The 15,631-nt window shown below is 38.5% G+C and overlaps 1 protein-coding gene and 2 long non-coding RNA genes across 3 annotated transcripts in view; 1 reads left to right on the top strand and 2 right to left on the bottom strand.

Annotated features, from left to right (window-relative positions):
* The window catches only part of RUNX1T1 (RUNX1 partner transcriptional co-repressor 1), a 135,465-nt gene that overhangs the window by 105,220 nt on the left and 14,614 nt on the right, over positions 1 to 15,631 (bottom strand).
* LOC135364094 (uncharacterized) lies at positions 4,201 to 15,620 on the top strand. The gene is made up of 3 exons (XR_010410605.1): positions 4,201 to 4,328; positions 13,959 to 14,071; positions 15,139 to 15,620. It is a non-coding gene; the product is annotated as an uncharacterized LOC135364094 (long non-coding RNA).
* On the bottom strand, positions 8,506 to 15,141 carry LOC135364093 (uncharacterized). The gene is made up of 2 exons (XR_010410604.1): positions 9,254 to 15,141; positions 8,506 to 8,758 (listed from the first exon to the last, which is right to left on the bottom strand). It is a non-coding gene; the product is annotated as an uncharacterized LOC135364093 (long non-coding RNA).

The raw sequence follows: 15,631 nt of genomic DNA, 5'->3' as shown, positions 1-15,631 counted from the left end.
ATTAAGTTAAAAAGTTCATTGAAGTATTCCATAAAGGTAAGAGCTTAGCTGTCACTTTAACTCCTTTATATAAACGTCTGTTGTAAACAGCCAGCTACATTCACACTATTTCCCTCAAATATTTCCTTTTGGGGAAATGATTGGCAAGCATTTGCGCCTCAACTCCCAGCCAGCCCACAGAAGAGCTCGCAAGAACTTTACTTAAATGACAAGGGAACAGGGGACATGACTACCATCTTAAGAATTTGAAGGGTGTACAAACATCATGGGGTCAAAGGGTTATTTAGGGCTGTCCAAGACGGCCTAAGTGCTAGCAGTAAGATGGAATCAAGCAAAAGAAAGCATGCTGGATAGAGGAAGCTTGTCTTAAGAGGTGATTATAACAGACATCACAGAAGCAGAAAAGCTTCACTGCCTAGATCATTTGCAAGTAGACGACAAAGCACTACACAACACAGTGTCCCATAGAGAACACGCTGCGTGGTCTGTCGAGAAATCCTCATCTACTATGGCAAGTGGCAGGTCGAGAACTAGAAGTCATGACCCTTTCCCTTCACCTATGACATATCAAACTCAAGGACTCAGGTCACTTTGATTTTTGTTATCTCCATCAGTTAGAGTGAGTTACCAACGTGCACTAAAACTGTAATTTGAACATTCCAATCATAATGTATTTTTAAATAATAGTGATTTCCTAAACTGATAAGCCGAACAGTTTCTTAGGGGCTTTTTCCCCCCCATCTTCAATGTCTACAGAATAAAATGTTACCTACATAATTCCAACAATTTTTCAAGCAATGTATTTGATGTTTTTTTTGTTTTTTTGTTTTTTTGGTGGGCAGCAAAGTAAGGTTTTTTTTGAGAAATAGCGAAGTGACAGTACAAAGCTCCCAAGGAGGGAGGGGACCTGAGAGGGTTGCCTCAATGTATTTGATTCTTAACTCTGGCTAAAGTATAATATTCTCTACATAGGAATGAAAAGATGTGTATTAGTAATTGAAGTATGTGGGGCACATGTATGCGTGTTTCTGCAAAATGAAATCTGTTTAAGATAAAATATCACTTGCTGGAAATAAAGCTTATATTTGTAATCATTATAAATTTTTTCTGACGGGGCCGATGCCTTTAAAACATCACAACATATTGTAATTCTTTTCTACCAACAACTTTTGACTTTTGATGCCAAATCTTCAAAAACAGTCTGAAATGCTACAACAGACTTAGCACTTGCACTTACTGAATGTTATATTATTGAAATGCAAACTTCAAACCTAACTCATATCGTTAAATACAAATTACTCCATAGGCACCAGCAAGGGGTTAAATTATCTTAAAATTTTTGAAGGAACACACTTCCTTAGTAACCCACAAGGCTGAACACTCCCTGTATTAACTATGTCTTTTCCAATAACAGCATTTTCATATAAAAGCAATCAATCTTAGAAAGCACACCCTTGCATGCAAATCTGTAAATAAGTTACCATTTATACTTTCCTCAAATTTTTTCTTCTAACTACCAGAATCGCTCCGCTAATATAGGAGACACCCTAACTACCCATCCCTTATCCCTTATCCATTGGCAAGGACTGTAACACTATATGGAAAACCTTTGTTTCAATGTCACCACCTCCCCAGCCTGACTAATGGTGAGTTAGTTTTGTTAAAACGCAAGGGTGATGGCGTATGCTCCAATGAACTTTCCCTCCTCTCGGCACCAGAGACAAAAACCTGCAGCTCTGCTCTGTGCAGGAAGCCATCTGGACAGCTTTCCCTCAAATCCCAGCCCACACCACACTGCAGGCAAAATCGGAGGGCTCGAGAGCTCTGTGGGGCTATTGATGACATACCAATTTCACATTTTCTGCTTGTACGCTTGCAACAATAAATGCTAATGAGGACTATGAATGACAATTTTAAAGACAATAAAAAGGTCTCCAAATCCCTTGCATATGGAGACACTGTTTTCAAAACTTCACCTTCTGTTACAGAGCTGTTAGAGTCTAAAGGAGAAAAAAAGAATAACCTAAGGAAAACAATAAGATGATCAAAGCACAACTGAATCCTTAAGATTTCCAAAGAAAGCAATCTGTGTAAACCCAGGGAACAACAGATCTCACCACCCCTATGAGCAGCCCTATGAATTCATGAGGCACCTTTAATCTCTACTACCTTTGCCTTCTGTAGACGTGCAGCTTAATAAAAGTACTTCCTGCTAAACACTGACTTTTTTGGAGCCTGGGAATTCTAAGGGCAGCATTTGTCCAAAAATAATTATAATCACATCATCATCCTTTGGCATAATATTTAACAACTCCACATATCTTTAGATAAATGTAAATGCAAATTGCTTCTCTACGGATAACATCTATTCTTAAAAACAATGCAATGATTCTGGATGGTGAAATTACAAATCATGTTTATTTTCCTTTTTAAATTTTTCTGTTTTCCAAATTTTCTAAAATGAGCATATATTACATTTTGAAACAGAAAAAACAAAACAAAACAATAAATATTACTTTCAATGCAATGAAAGAATTGAACAAAAGACAGGTAAGTGTTTTGACCTAGATAGGAATTAAACCATTTTGCAAAACAAAAATAAAAGATTCATCTTCCTATAAATTGTATAAAGGGTATCATTTTCATTAACATGGATTAAAACACTTTCAACAAAATCCACCAGGTGGAGCAAATACACAGCAATAAAAAAAAGTCCCAGATTTTTTTTTTTTTTACCTCTAACAAACTCTCCCCTTCTATCTCTCCACATTCAGTTTATCAAAAGCTATGCACACGCACTAAATTTGCCACATTTGTAAACAAGTTCAAATGCACTCAAAAACGATTTTTAGCTACCATGGATTCCATTACAAATTTTCATTACAAAACCACTTTATTTGTTCAAATAATACCCAGCGCAGTATATCTGCTTTTTCACCAAGGTAAATTTTTTAATCAATGTTTTGCTCTGACCTACTACTGGCTTTCATCATGCATGCCCCTTCCCCACACAAACCAGGCAGAATAGAATTTAATGCTGTATATTCTTAAATACACTGAATAGTGGTTAAAACCTATAGACCTCAGCTCAATTCCTTTACTCTGTATGGAAACTTAACTTCTCACTCTGACTTTTCATTATGTGTATTCTTAACTGTATACACCGAAATCTTATTAAACTTTGAGAATACTGTGACTTTTTTACTCATTATATCACAATGTCCTGTCTTCATTCCTGACGCAGTCCATAGTTACCAACAGAATACGGTTTTTTCCCTTTTTTTTTCTAGAGGTATTCACCTCCTCCCATTTTCTTCTTCCACAGATCCACTTTTTTCTTGCCATTTCACTCCACACTTACTGAGCACACTCGGCGCCAGGCACCAACCCCGCTTTCTTGTTCGCATTTTCTTCTGTAATTCCTGACGCCACCTGCAAACCACAACTTTCTCCATTTGCTTTTCAGAGTCCTCCAAGCTTTTCTCACATTATACACTCTCCGCTGCCAAGGCTTAATGCTACAAATAACACTAATATTACTCACATTCAAGAAAGCTCCAGTGCGGACAGAACTACCAAGAAGTTAGAGCTGGAAAGCGGGGTACCCCGCGTCTATCACGTGGAGGAGGACACCAGTGAAGAACACTGCCTGTGGCTTAAAATATACTTATATATTTTCTTTTTTCCTATTTATATGGATGTGGAAAAGAGAAATGCTCTGAAAGAAATGCACCAGGCTGATACATAAATAAACACGCACATGCCCGAGGATACACATAACACTTCCGGCAGAGCGGTTTATGCTGGTGCATAACAGACCACGGTGAGGCCAGCTCCCTCACAAGATGCACGGGGCTAATCCAATTATTTAAATGATCATATACTTTTCACTGGAGTGGGATATAAATACATAAAATATTGACATTACCTCCATAAGTACAGTGCGAAAAGGAAGTTTTTAGAATCATCCCTACCAAACTCTTCCCTCGCAAAGGCGATTCCTTTCTTCTTTGCAAAGAATGGAATCAATTCCCTGGAGCTGTGCTGGTACACAAGGCAGAGGCATACGCTGCCCTCTTTATCTACCCACAGCTCCCATTAGCATTAATGACATGCACGTACGTGTATCAGAAGGGTAAATGCCCTTAAGTCTGCATGACAGAATCCGCATGAAGTAGTTGGAAAAACCAAATCACTGAACATGTAGTCACACTTTCCCCTCCCTTTGCAGGAAACCCCACTGCCGCCACCACCTCTGCTCCCCCACCCACCGTGCGGACATTTCATCAGCCCACATGTGGATAAAGAACCTGCTGGATTTCCTCTTGGTAAGATAACATCTTGTTATACTCTGGGGATCTCCCGAATAGCTCCATCTCCAAGCATTCCTAAGAATATTTATCCTATATATGGGGCGCCTGGGTGGTTCAGTCGTTGGGCATCTGCCTTCGGCTCTGGTCATGATCTCAGGGTCCTGGGATCGAGCCCCGCATCAGGCTCCCTGCTCGGCGGGAAGCCTGCTTCTCCCTCTCCCCCTCCCCCTGCTTGTGTTCCCTCTCTCGCTGTGTCTCTCTCTGTCAAATAAATAAAATCTTTAAAAAAAAAAAATGAATATTTATCCTATACTATCCTCAAATTGGCCACACATCGCTGTCCAAATATTATTTGTCAGCCACCCCCAGCTTCATCAAAGGGTGTGGCTCTTCCCACAGCAAATGCTCAAGTCCATGTTCAAGTTCCAAGGACAGGGGAAAAAAAAAAAAAACAACCCAACCTTAAAAGTTCTATCACCTTTGCTTAAAGATGAACTGTTCTCGTGGACAGATTAAGGTTCTAAAACTGCCTCATCAAAACAACCTCTGAAACTACTAGTTCCACACTGAGCTACTCCTGAGTCTGACCTAAAAGGGCAACTCACAGAGGACACGCTATAACAGGAATTAGGAAAACAAGAACCCATTAACTAAGCCCAGTTCTCCCCTGGTTAATATCTGTTGCCGTTGACAGAGACAATGTTTCAGAGCAAGGCCAGAGTATAAAATGAAAGAGCCAGATTTTTAAATTCGTTTAAAAAAAAAAAAAATTAAGTGTATCTGTCAGTGTAGTCCAGAAGGAGAGAGCCGGGACACAGCACTGGCAGGAACCTCAAATTCCTGACCAAACCCTCTTCCACACAATGCCTCCAGAAAGAAAGGAACCCAGGGCGGGAGCCAGCCTGACGCTGGCGGACAGACAGGGCTGGCCTTGCAGGATGTCAGAACGCCAGGCGGCTGTAAGAGATACTGGGTGTTCACACACTCTCAGGCTGACTGTTTTGCTCTTCAGGTAATTAAACAAGGAAGCAGGGCTCTGGGTATGAGCCTGACCCTGAAGCTGGGGCTCCATGGTTCTGCATATCAACTTCCGCAAGAACTGCCCGGGGCATCAACAGAACATTCTCCTCTCACTCTCTCTCGTTTCCTTCTCCACCTCTTCCTAAAGCTGACCCAGAAACAAATCCTCCCTACAAAAACATCCATAGAAAGGTCTGAGTCTATTTGTAATAAAAACCTCTGTGCTGTTGCTGTTCCCGGTCACTACCCCCCCCCCAATTTTAAAAAGCCAAAAATTAACCTAATGCAGGAACTCCGTAAAAATTTATATATAACAAATCAGTGCAAAACACTGCCTTAATTAAGATGGGTTATTCAAAGAAAATAATACCCAAATAATAACCCTGTTTTCTTTAGCCTGTGTGCTTGATTAAAGTGTAAATCTGCAAATTCAAAAAAAAAAAAAAAAAAAGCTCCCCAAGAAATGATTTTGATAGTCCGGTTCACAAATTAAACATTTGTTGTGTTGTACAATTAATATTGTTATTTTCAGTTTTGGTAATGGGCATTATGGCAAGTAAATACCACCTATGATCTGGTTTAGTATGTTTCTTCAAAAATCTCATTTAAGCAAAACTATATTTGTATACAAAGAAAGTCACCATTAAAAATCAGAAATATAAAAAATATCCCTCAAAAGAAATGAAAGTGGTACGCTTATACAAACACACACACACATACACACACACATTAAGCAATGATTAGAATCACATAAATAATATATTCTTCCTTCATCTCAAAATCCATAGAGTAAAATATTGGCTGAAAGAGACAGAGACCAAAGGAGAGAGGAATACAAAAGCATGCCTGCTTGTCTGTGTTCAACACAAAGAACATTAAATGAAAACAACTGGCATGCTGCCAAATTCCTATAGAGGCAAAGAGATTCAAATAAATTGATTTCACGCATCACACTGACCTGGGATCAGTGTGCAGTGTTACAATAAGCTCAAAGCTCCATGTGGGGTAAAGCCCATTAATGCTATCAGATCCCTCAAACATGACCAAGAAAAACTAAAAATAAATGCAGAAGCTCTCAAAAACCAGCAATTTTACTTGAGAAAATAACTTTCCTCTTTTCCTAATAAAGATAACCAATATTTAAGGGTGCACAGCACCATTTAAATTAACTTTTAAAAAAAATCACCCTTTTCTAAAATACAAATGTAGCTACTGAGACCCCATACAGTATCTACAAATTGGAACTATATCAGTATGTCACCCCATGATATGAACACAAATACACACCACCCTGCAACAGAAGTTTCTTCTGTCATAATTGTCTCGCACACTATTCCCCTTGCATTTTTAAGACAGCTAATGGATCTTTTTTAATTATTATTTATGACGACTACTGGACCCTTCTTAGTATTTTCCTTTAGTGGCTTCTAAGAGCAAGCACTCCCCAGCTGTCCTAAATCCGCCCACCCCTCACAAAGGCAAGCATTACAGGAGACCAACTTCAAACCAGATTCTAGAGGACCAGGCGTTATGCCTATTTTGGATATGCTTCAAAACACTGGGGGGAAACATAGCAGCGTTTTGCCTTTACCAGCTTCTACCTAAGCTGGTGGCTGTCCCCTCAGCATCATTCCCCTTCCCTGCTCCCCCACCCCCCACAGATCTGTCTCCTCATGACCCTCCCCCCACCCCCCCCCACCACCACAAACTCAACACACAGACCAGACTCTCTGGCGCCACCTCAGGCCATTCTCACTTAGAGCCCCGACTGTTCAACTTCACATAGTTCTTTACTTTTCCTGTCTCCAAATTACAACCCCAGGAACCCAATGGATTCCAGGTGTTTGCAAATTTAAAGTATATGATTTCTGTTCTTCTTTACTTCTTAGGTCAACTTGAGTCTGAACCTTCTATTTCTATATACCCATTACCATTACAAAAAGGAAGGAAAAAAACTAGAAGAAAAAGTGGCAATGCCACATAAAAAATAAAAAAAACCCAATAGCTATCCCAACAGTTATAAAATATATAAAATATATATAAATATTGTGTGTGTGTGTACTCTCATCATTTTTTTAAGGATGTATGCACACACACGGATAGAAAGGACAGAAAGAACTCAGCATGGTGTCCGATAACTGATGCTATCCATTCAGTATTTGCATAGGATAACAAAATGCATTAAGTCATTTTAAAAATGTCTTTGTCATGCATTTTTGCTTTCAATATGGACCCTCCATGCTGCCAAGGTACAAAGCCAGCGGGACCCAGACACAGCCCACGCAACAAGAGGATATGACTATAACGGGCTGGGGAAGGGTGAAGACCAGGACCCTCTGGATCTGCAACATACGTTCAAGTTTTTCAACCCAATAGCCTTTGCAATTTGTAATCTGCACCTTAGGTGATTTTATCATATTATTAAGAGCCCCCAAATAGACACATGAGGCAAAAAATGGTTATATCCTCTTTTAAAACAAGTGCTTTCTTCTGATGGAAGATGAAAAGGAACAAATTCCCCAGCAGGGGTTGCTGGTGTTGTTGTTACTATTATTACTAGTTTCCTTTAAGACATGGACACCTTTCTATTTTTAGACTTCAGAAGTCTAATCAACCCAGATGTGAGTTCACAAAAAATTAATTTTTAGTAACAACAGTACATGAGGAATAGAGCGGAGAGATGGCTCGACTATTTAATACAACTGAATTCCTTGCCTTCTCTCTTGACTGTCTCTCACTAATTACTGGAAAAGATCATCTTAAGATGAAGAATGAAAGGGGATGGGAATGAAAGGAAGAGAAACACAGAGGAACTAAATCACCATTTAGGCTACCTCAAAGGATTCGTAATTACATGGAAAATGATTTCATTTTCTATGGTCTTTCAAAAACAAAAACAAAAACACCCTCATTTGCCAACACCTTCTTGGAAACTTACAGAACAAGCCAATAAGTATTTGTAGGAATTCCAAGAGTAGATACTGTGGGGTGGGCACCAGCAGTGATACTTCCAGAACCATGGCCACAAATGGTAAATATTTTGCTACCTCTCTTTTCCATGTAGTCAGTCAGGCAGGCAGTCAAAGAACTTCAAACATCCCTTCCCAGTCACTCGAGTGCCAACCAGTATTACACAACATTTGTGTTAACTCTCAACTTTTTCCTGGCACCATTTATCTTTAATCGTCTGTGCTTCTGCACAAGCCCACTAACCCGAAAACTGAGCTGGCTACAGGAGGCATCAACTCTCTGGAACCCATAATTCAGGGTTCTCCTTAATTTTGAAATGTTGCAGGCTTTAAGAAGTCTCTTGCCAAATGGTAATAACATACTTAGTTGAAAGTTGCTGTTTTCCTACAGTTAGATTTTTTTTTTTTTTTTAATGTGCCCATGGACATGAATTCTGCTTAGGAAGTAACATTCACCTAAAAGTTAAAAAAAAAAAAAAAATCCAAATCAATCAGAAGAAATAATAAATTGAAAAGCACTTTCTTCCCCCTCTTTAGTCAACAAACTGTTTCAGAAAACACCATCTCAAGTTACAATAAACACAGAAATCATGGCATAGCTTTTACTCTTTAACTCCAAGTATTGCTCAGCTTATAACAGATGTATTATGAAACATGGCAAGAAGCACTGCAACAAGAAGAGGGTGGGAAAGAAATTTGGTACTTGATCATTTGAGATCTTCAGACCCAAAGCTATCAAACAAGGGCTCCCACAGCCAGGCTGATAGATCCCCACCCAATCACACACCCAAAGACTTCAAAGACATTTTTTTAAAATACAGAATACAAATTCTTTATTAACAGGCACTAGAAGAAATAAAAAGAAAAAAATCTCACAATTATAATTTATTGGGAAAACAATAATTTTTTTTTAAGTAAATGGCAAAATCAAAATATTTGTCTGTTCCTTACCTTGACAATATTCAAAGTTCCCTTTTTTCCGGCAGTCACCTATTACTAAACTCAGTGCTCTCCAAGTGTTTCTTTTGACAGATATCATTCTCCACCAATCGCTCTGCTAATTTCCTCTCTCCTTTTCTGACTGGGACAGATATTATGTTCACCAGCCCAGAGATCAATCTTTTCTATTGACAACAACAAAGGGAAAAAAAATGCATATATCACAACCAGTCTGAAGTATCACACCCATCCACTTACACGATAATACTAGACCAGTTTTGTTTTGTTTGTATTAAGAAACAGACACAAACTCTTCCAAATTTTCGAAGAATCCAAGACAATCCCCATGTTCTCAGTTCCTATAAGGACATGCTCTAAAGGACTCTTAATTCTCCAGTCATCTGACTCAAAGCTAGACACATTCTGAACCTGACAACTCCTTTTCCTTTAAATCGGTTTAAAACATATGTACATCAATACCTTAAAAGAATGCGTTAGCTTTTACCTTGTTCAAAAAAAAAAATTAAATAATCTGTCAGCTATTATGTTTTCTTTAGAAAATGCTTTGAAACATTATGTGTTTATTTTAGTGTATGGAATTTTACATACAAAATAAATTCTATTTCAAAACAAAGTAGTATCCATAGTGCTTCACCATTCTGAAATTTAAACATTGCCGTTATTAGCTAAAAGAGTCTAAAACAACTACTATTAGTCACAAATAATCTATGGAGTCAACTAGTTTTAAAATACGAGTAACAACAATTACTGGTGAATCATCTTACCAAATCAAAAAACTTCTTCTACTTCCTCTTTTTCTCTAAAGAAATCCAAATGTTCTCATTTTTCCTGCTAGATTTGGCAGCTTTAGAATTCATTCATTCATCCATTCTCAAATATTTATTGAGTGCCTATTACTCACTCTTACTACCACGACTATGTGTAGAAAAAGGTATCACTATTTAATTCTTATAATTTATGAACTATAACTCAAGCACAATCATATGCACGTAAGGGAGGAACTCAGTAAATGTAAAGGAATAAAGATTTATAAAAGCAGTCTCAAAAAGTATTACTAAAGCTGTTGCTATTATTTTTTTAAGGAGCCAAAGTACTCCCTAGAAATTAAAATTGGTGAATATACTCTGATGTATATAAACAAGCAAATTTTACTTAAAAAATAAATTAAAAAATCAATGTCCTTTATGGGCCACATTATGATTCTGTATCATGCAATCAGTTGTTCCTTATTTCTTATGGTAAAAATTAAATAAACATTTAGGAAAAATACAGTACTAGACATTTCTTAGTTGAGATTGCCTTGAGACTCAGCAAAGATCACTAAAGACAATCAGCTGAAACTTGGCGAACATTTAGTTTACCAGGTAACCTAATAAATGATAAAGCAAAAATTTCAGTAAGAAAATGACCAAAATACATGGATGTGTGTACACGTATGTAAACAGTCAAATACCAGAGGTGAGGTGGGGTGCAAGGGAGGGAGACTGGAAGTAAATACATCTAGATGTCAAATGATTATTTCTGGAAGATGGAAATAGGGGTAATTTTCTACACAATCCTATTTCCAATGTTTCTATACTAAGGTAAAAACATTTTATAAATAGAAAATAAACAAATATTATGCAGAAAAGGAGAAAATAGAAATTTTTTTTGATGCAATGATATTTTGTAATATTTTGTGCTTCAGCAACCACCAACAAAAGACATCAGAGAAACCAATAAAAGTGGATCATGCCAGGGTGGGCCATAGTTAATATCTCCACTGAACAAATGAAAGAGGCAAAGCACATACAAATCCCCTAGAGTCCGTTTCTTCCTTCTCATGGCTGCTAAATAGAGCCTAATGTCTAGATTTATTAATAAAAAAGGTGTAGAAGATCTCAGTTTTGAGACACAAAATTACAATGTGGATATACTTCCTTTGAAAGATAAATTTCTCAATTATAAATGATCCCCCCTCCCCCATGCAGAATATATTGTTTCACTTTTTAATTTGTGTCTATTTTATAATCAGAGCATGCTGAAGTGCATGGAGAAAAGTTGGCAGGAAGGTAGTGTTACAAAATATTTTAAATGTGCATGTTTATAAGTTCTTAAATGTTAACATGGCATAGAAATACACATTCAAATAATATACAATAAGAACCTAAAGTTACCCATGAGGATTTTCCCCACTTAACTAGTTTACATATGAAACACTGTATCACAATCAATAGAGTGACCCCCCCTAAAAAAACAGAAGCTAATATTTAATTTTTTTAAAATAATGACTTTGGAGTATTAAGTTTGTGTTTTATACATCCAACACATTCCAAAATGAAATAATAATAAGTAATGGTACTGAACACTATAAAATATATACCCAGATAGCGGTGATACAAAACCCACACTAAAGTCCGTATCCCCCCACAAATGATAGTAAAATGTCTCTCTTTAATAATTGCTTTGTTCAGATCCTCAGCTCTCCAATTTGTTAAACACCATGATGAGGGGAACATACACCGAGAAAAGTTTAAAAGCTAAACTCCACCAAGGGTAGAATGCCTCAAACAATTTGTAGTTCTACAAGAGTGTTATTAAAAAGGCTCAACATGTTGTATTACCATGGAAATTGTGGAAAACATACATTCCCAAACAAATATTACTTTTTCTCAATGGTATGAAGTAATGAAAACCACATGTGTAAATCTGCGATCCGTGCAGTAGTTCAAGCTGCCGCTAATAGAAAATACAGAAAGTGAACTCTGCTATATAAAGGATTCTTGTTACAGAAATATAATGTGAAAACCAGATGCAGGCAGAAAACCTTAATCACAGATGGGAATGTAATCACTGGCATACAGAATACTTTTTTGATCAATCTTAACCATATGCGCAATGTATTTATTTTCTAAGGAATGCAATAACTTGAGAGAACCTTCTATTTGAATTCAGTTAACCTCATATTTATAATGCTTTTATCTTACTCCCCCATCCCTTCAATGTGTACACAGAGCCAAGGTTTTAAAAGGAAGAGTTGCTAGCCTTGGCAAATCATTCCTGTATCAGTTTATCTTTCAAAAATTTAATAGGATGTAAAGACTACACACATCAGAATCAACCTCAAAAGAGACCAAGTGCAGTCCCCCATTACGGAGTTTCTCAGTCCCCGCCAGGAATCCCTCTGCTGCCTAAACACATTTCTCTAGAGAATCAGGTCAACATTTGGGGTAATTTTTCCTTTGGTCAATAATATGCATATAGTTATTCCACAAATGAACCTTTTTAAACACACTTCTTTATCAACCTGGATCGAATCAGACCTTAACTTTTCTCTTTCCTTTCATAAAAACATTTTATAGCAATAAAGACTGCTCCATTACATTAATAAAAATACAATTAGTTTTGTATACCGAGGGGAACCATCACAAAAGGAACCTGTTAGATCTATCTGACTTTGAAAATATTATCTTAATAAGTACAGTCCCTGACACTAGATTGGAGCTTACCTTTGTCAAAGCCTCCATGATCTCATCTGTAGGACAATCCTCCTGCATCCCCCTGATCCGAAGTAGTGAACCAAGCACCATGTATGCCACACTTTAGGACGACACTCAGTTTCCAATAGGAAGTGATTGGGATGTTATTTAGGTGTCCCTTATCATAGGTCACATGAACTCAACTTCAATAACCCAGTTACACAAGCTTCCTTAAGCTTCCATGAAAAACTCATCCAGATTCTCCTCCTCTCTCCTAACTACTCATCCCCTGATACACCCACAGAAATACACAGTCCTCAGTCTTGTGCCATTCAGCTATTCAAGACCCTCCATAATTTGGCACTAACCTACATTTTCCGCCTCTGTTCCAACCATGCCCTTCCAGGATGGAGCTCTTTGCTGGATAACACCCCCCCCCCCCCCATAGAATGCATCATCTCATCTTTATGGCTTTGTCCATCAACCTCAGGCCTCTTCCTGAGACTGTTGCATGCCCAGCTCCTTCTCAGACTCAGGTTTCATTCAAGTATAACCTTCTCAGAGATGATTTTCCAGCCACCCAAAACAAAGTCTCACCAACACCACCAGCATCCTCAACATTCTCTCTAACACTGATGTTCAACTGTCATCATTGTATTTAACACCATGTGGAATAACCTTATTAACATCTTTATTGTCTGTCTCCCTCCCCCATCCCTAAACTGTGAGCTCTAAGAGAGCGGTGGTCTTGTCTGTTTTGCTCATGACTCTATCCCCCATACTTAAAACTGTATCTGGCACACAGTAGTAGCCCAAAGAAAAAGAATAAAACAAATGAAATCCACCTACTGAAATGCTATAAAGCCCGACTCAATCACTGTGGCCTTCATAGACCGTTCCCTGACCACTCCTGGGTCCATGATCACTTTCTCTTCTTTAAATTGATGGCATTTATGATCCAAATCAGGCTGGGCAGCCTTTCCCTGCCAGACATTGTTCACCCAAGCCCCTTCCCACCAGTACTGTACATACCTAGGCCTTTATGGGAATCACCCAGGGCATCCTGGGTTGTGAAGGACACCATGATTAAGAACTGCAGCCTAACTCCACACAACCTACAGGAGTAAATGCACTGCGGTGGTTTTTACACATAGGCTCATCTCCTAACTGTGTTTAGCAACTGAGTTTCCCGTTGTAAGAAAATGATCTCACCTTAGTGTCTCTCGTTATGCCTTCAGACCTACCCTGATGCACTTTACTCATTCTACTGCAAGGGCCACGAGGGAAGGGGACCATGTTTATTCAACGGTCTTCATACCCAGCGCCTAGCACAGTGCCTGGCTCACAGAAGGTATGCACTCAGCCGATACTGAATAAATGATAATCAAATACTATCTAGTCCTTCTTCAAGCCCTTTTCTCTAACAGTGATAAAGCATTATTTTAGAATCTTTAAAATACTACTTTATGGAATAAATTAATCAGAAGGCAGGTGACCAATCTATGATTTGTTTTTAGGGTCAAATCAGCAATGCAAGGGCGCCTGGGTGGCTCAGTTGGTTAAGCGACTGCCTTCAGCTCAGGTCATGATCCCAGGGTCCTGGGATTGAGTCCCGCATCGGGCTCCCTGCTCTGTGGGGAGCCTGCTTCTCCCTCTCCCACTCCCCATGCTTGTGTTCCCTCTCTCGCTGTGTCTCTCTCTGTCAAATAAATAAATAAAATCTTAAAAAAAAAAAAAAATCAGCAATGCAAGATGACCCATGAGTTAACCAACCAGGGAATTTTAAATAGTAGGAAGCTCTTAAATACCTCCTCTGTTACGGATATAATTTAATTTCCAATAAAACAAAATATCCTAAAATGACTGTGGCCTACACATACTAACCACTTAGGAGCCCACTGCATGCATGTTCTGGCAGGCTGGAATCTCAGCTTTTATACTTACTTATCAGCTATTTAACCTTGGACAAGTCACTCAACCTCTCTAAGCTCCAGATGTAAATCCTAAAGTAGAATAGTAATACCTAACTTACCAGGATGATATGAAGATAAGAGAGAATACTTATAAAGTGCCTATCTTAGGGTCCCTAGTGCAAGCACTGTTTTATCCCATGGGCTCAGAACCTATCATTTGATAGTAGAAAGCTGGTAATGCCTATTTTAATATTATGGTTTAAAGCATTAAAATAAAAGCATTAGATCACTACTCAAAAATGACCTAGTACAATAATTTTTCCTTTTTGAAAGTCACTACTGTATGAATAGTGATAAAAATATTTATGATCAGTCAACAGTTACAAAATATGTGGAACTAAACCACAGGTCCTAAAACATTTTGCAGTAAAAAGGAAAAAATACCACAAACTAATGTTTTGTGATTTAATTTTTTTTTTAACTCCTTTAATTTCATCTGTGGAAGATCATCTCTGGGGGATAAGAGAAGAGAGAATCAATTATTTCCAAAGACTGATTTCTCCAAATAAAGGCATCTATTCCATGCTGGCAACTTTCACGTGAAAGAAAAATGGAACTTAGAAAAGTGTCTGCGTTCATGGTAGATGGTCACACATCGCAGAAAGGAGGTCTACAATTGTCCTGCGGCAGACATGGTCTGGTTGCTGCCACTCCTTATCAGCTAACATCTCTCTCTCTCTCTCCTTCTTCCCCCTCTTTTCTGCCTACCACGCCCCCCCACCCTGCCTCAGAAACTTAAAATAACTGTGGTATTTTTGGGGGCTCCTGGGTGGCTCAGTTGGTTAAGCGACTGCCTTCGGCTCAGGTCATGATCCTGGAGTCCCGGGATCGAGTCCCGCATCGGGCTCCCTGCTCAGCAGGGAGTCTGCTTCTCCCTCTGGCCCTCCCCCCTCTCATGCGCTCACTCTCTCTCTCTCTCTCATTCTCCCAAATAAATA

The sequence above is a fragment of the Mirounga angustirostris genome, unplaced genomic scaffold, assembly GCF_029215605.1.
Source record: "Mirounga angustirostris isolate CCGP_5_RB_7025 unplaced genomic scaffold, mMirAng1.0.hap1 SCAF_4, whole genome shotgun sequence".
Lineage (NCBI taxonomy): Eukaryota > Metazoa > Chordata > Mammalia > Carnivora > Phocidae > Mirounga > Mirounga angustirostris.
The sequence above is the reverse complement of the archived record's forward strand: the minus strand, read 5'-3'. Positions and strand labels throughout refer to the sequence as shown.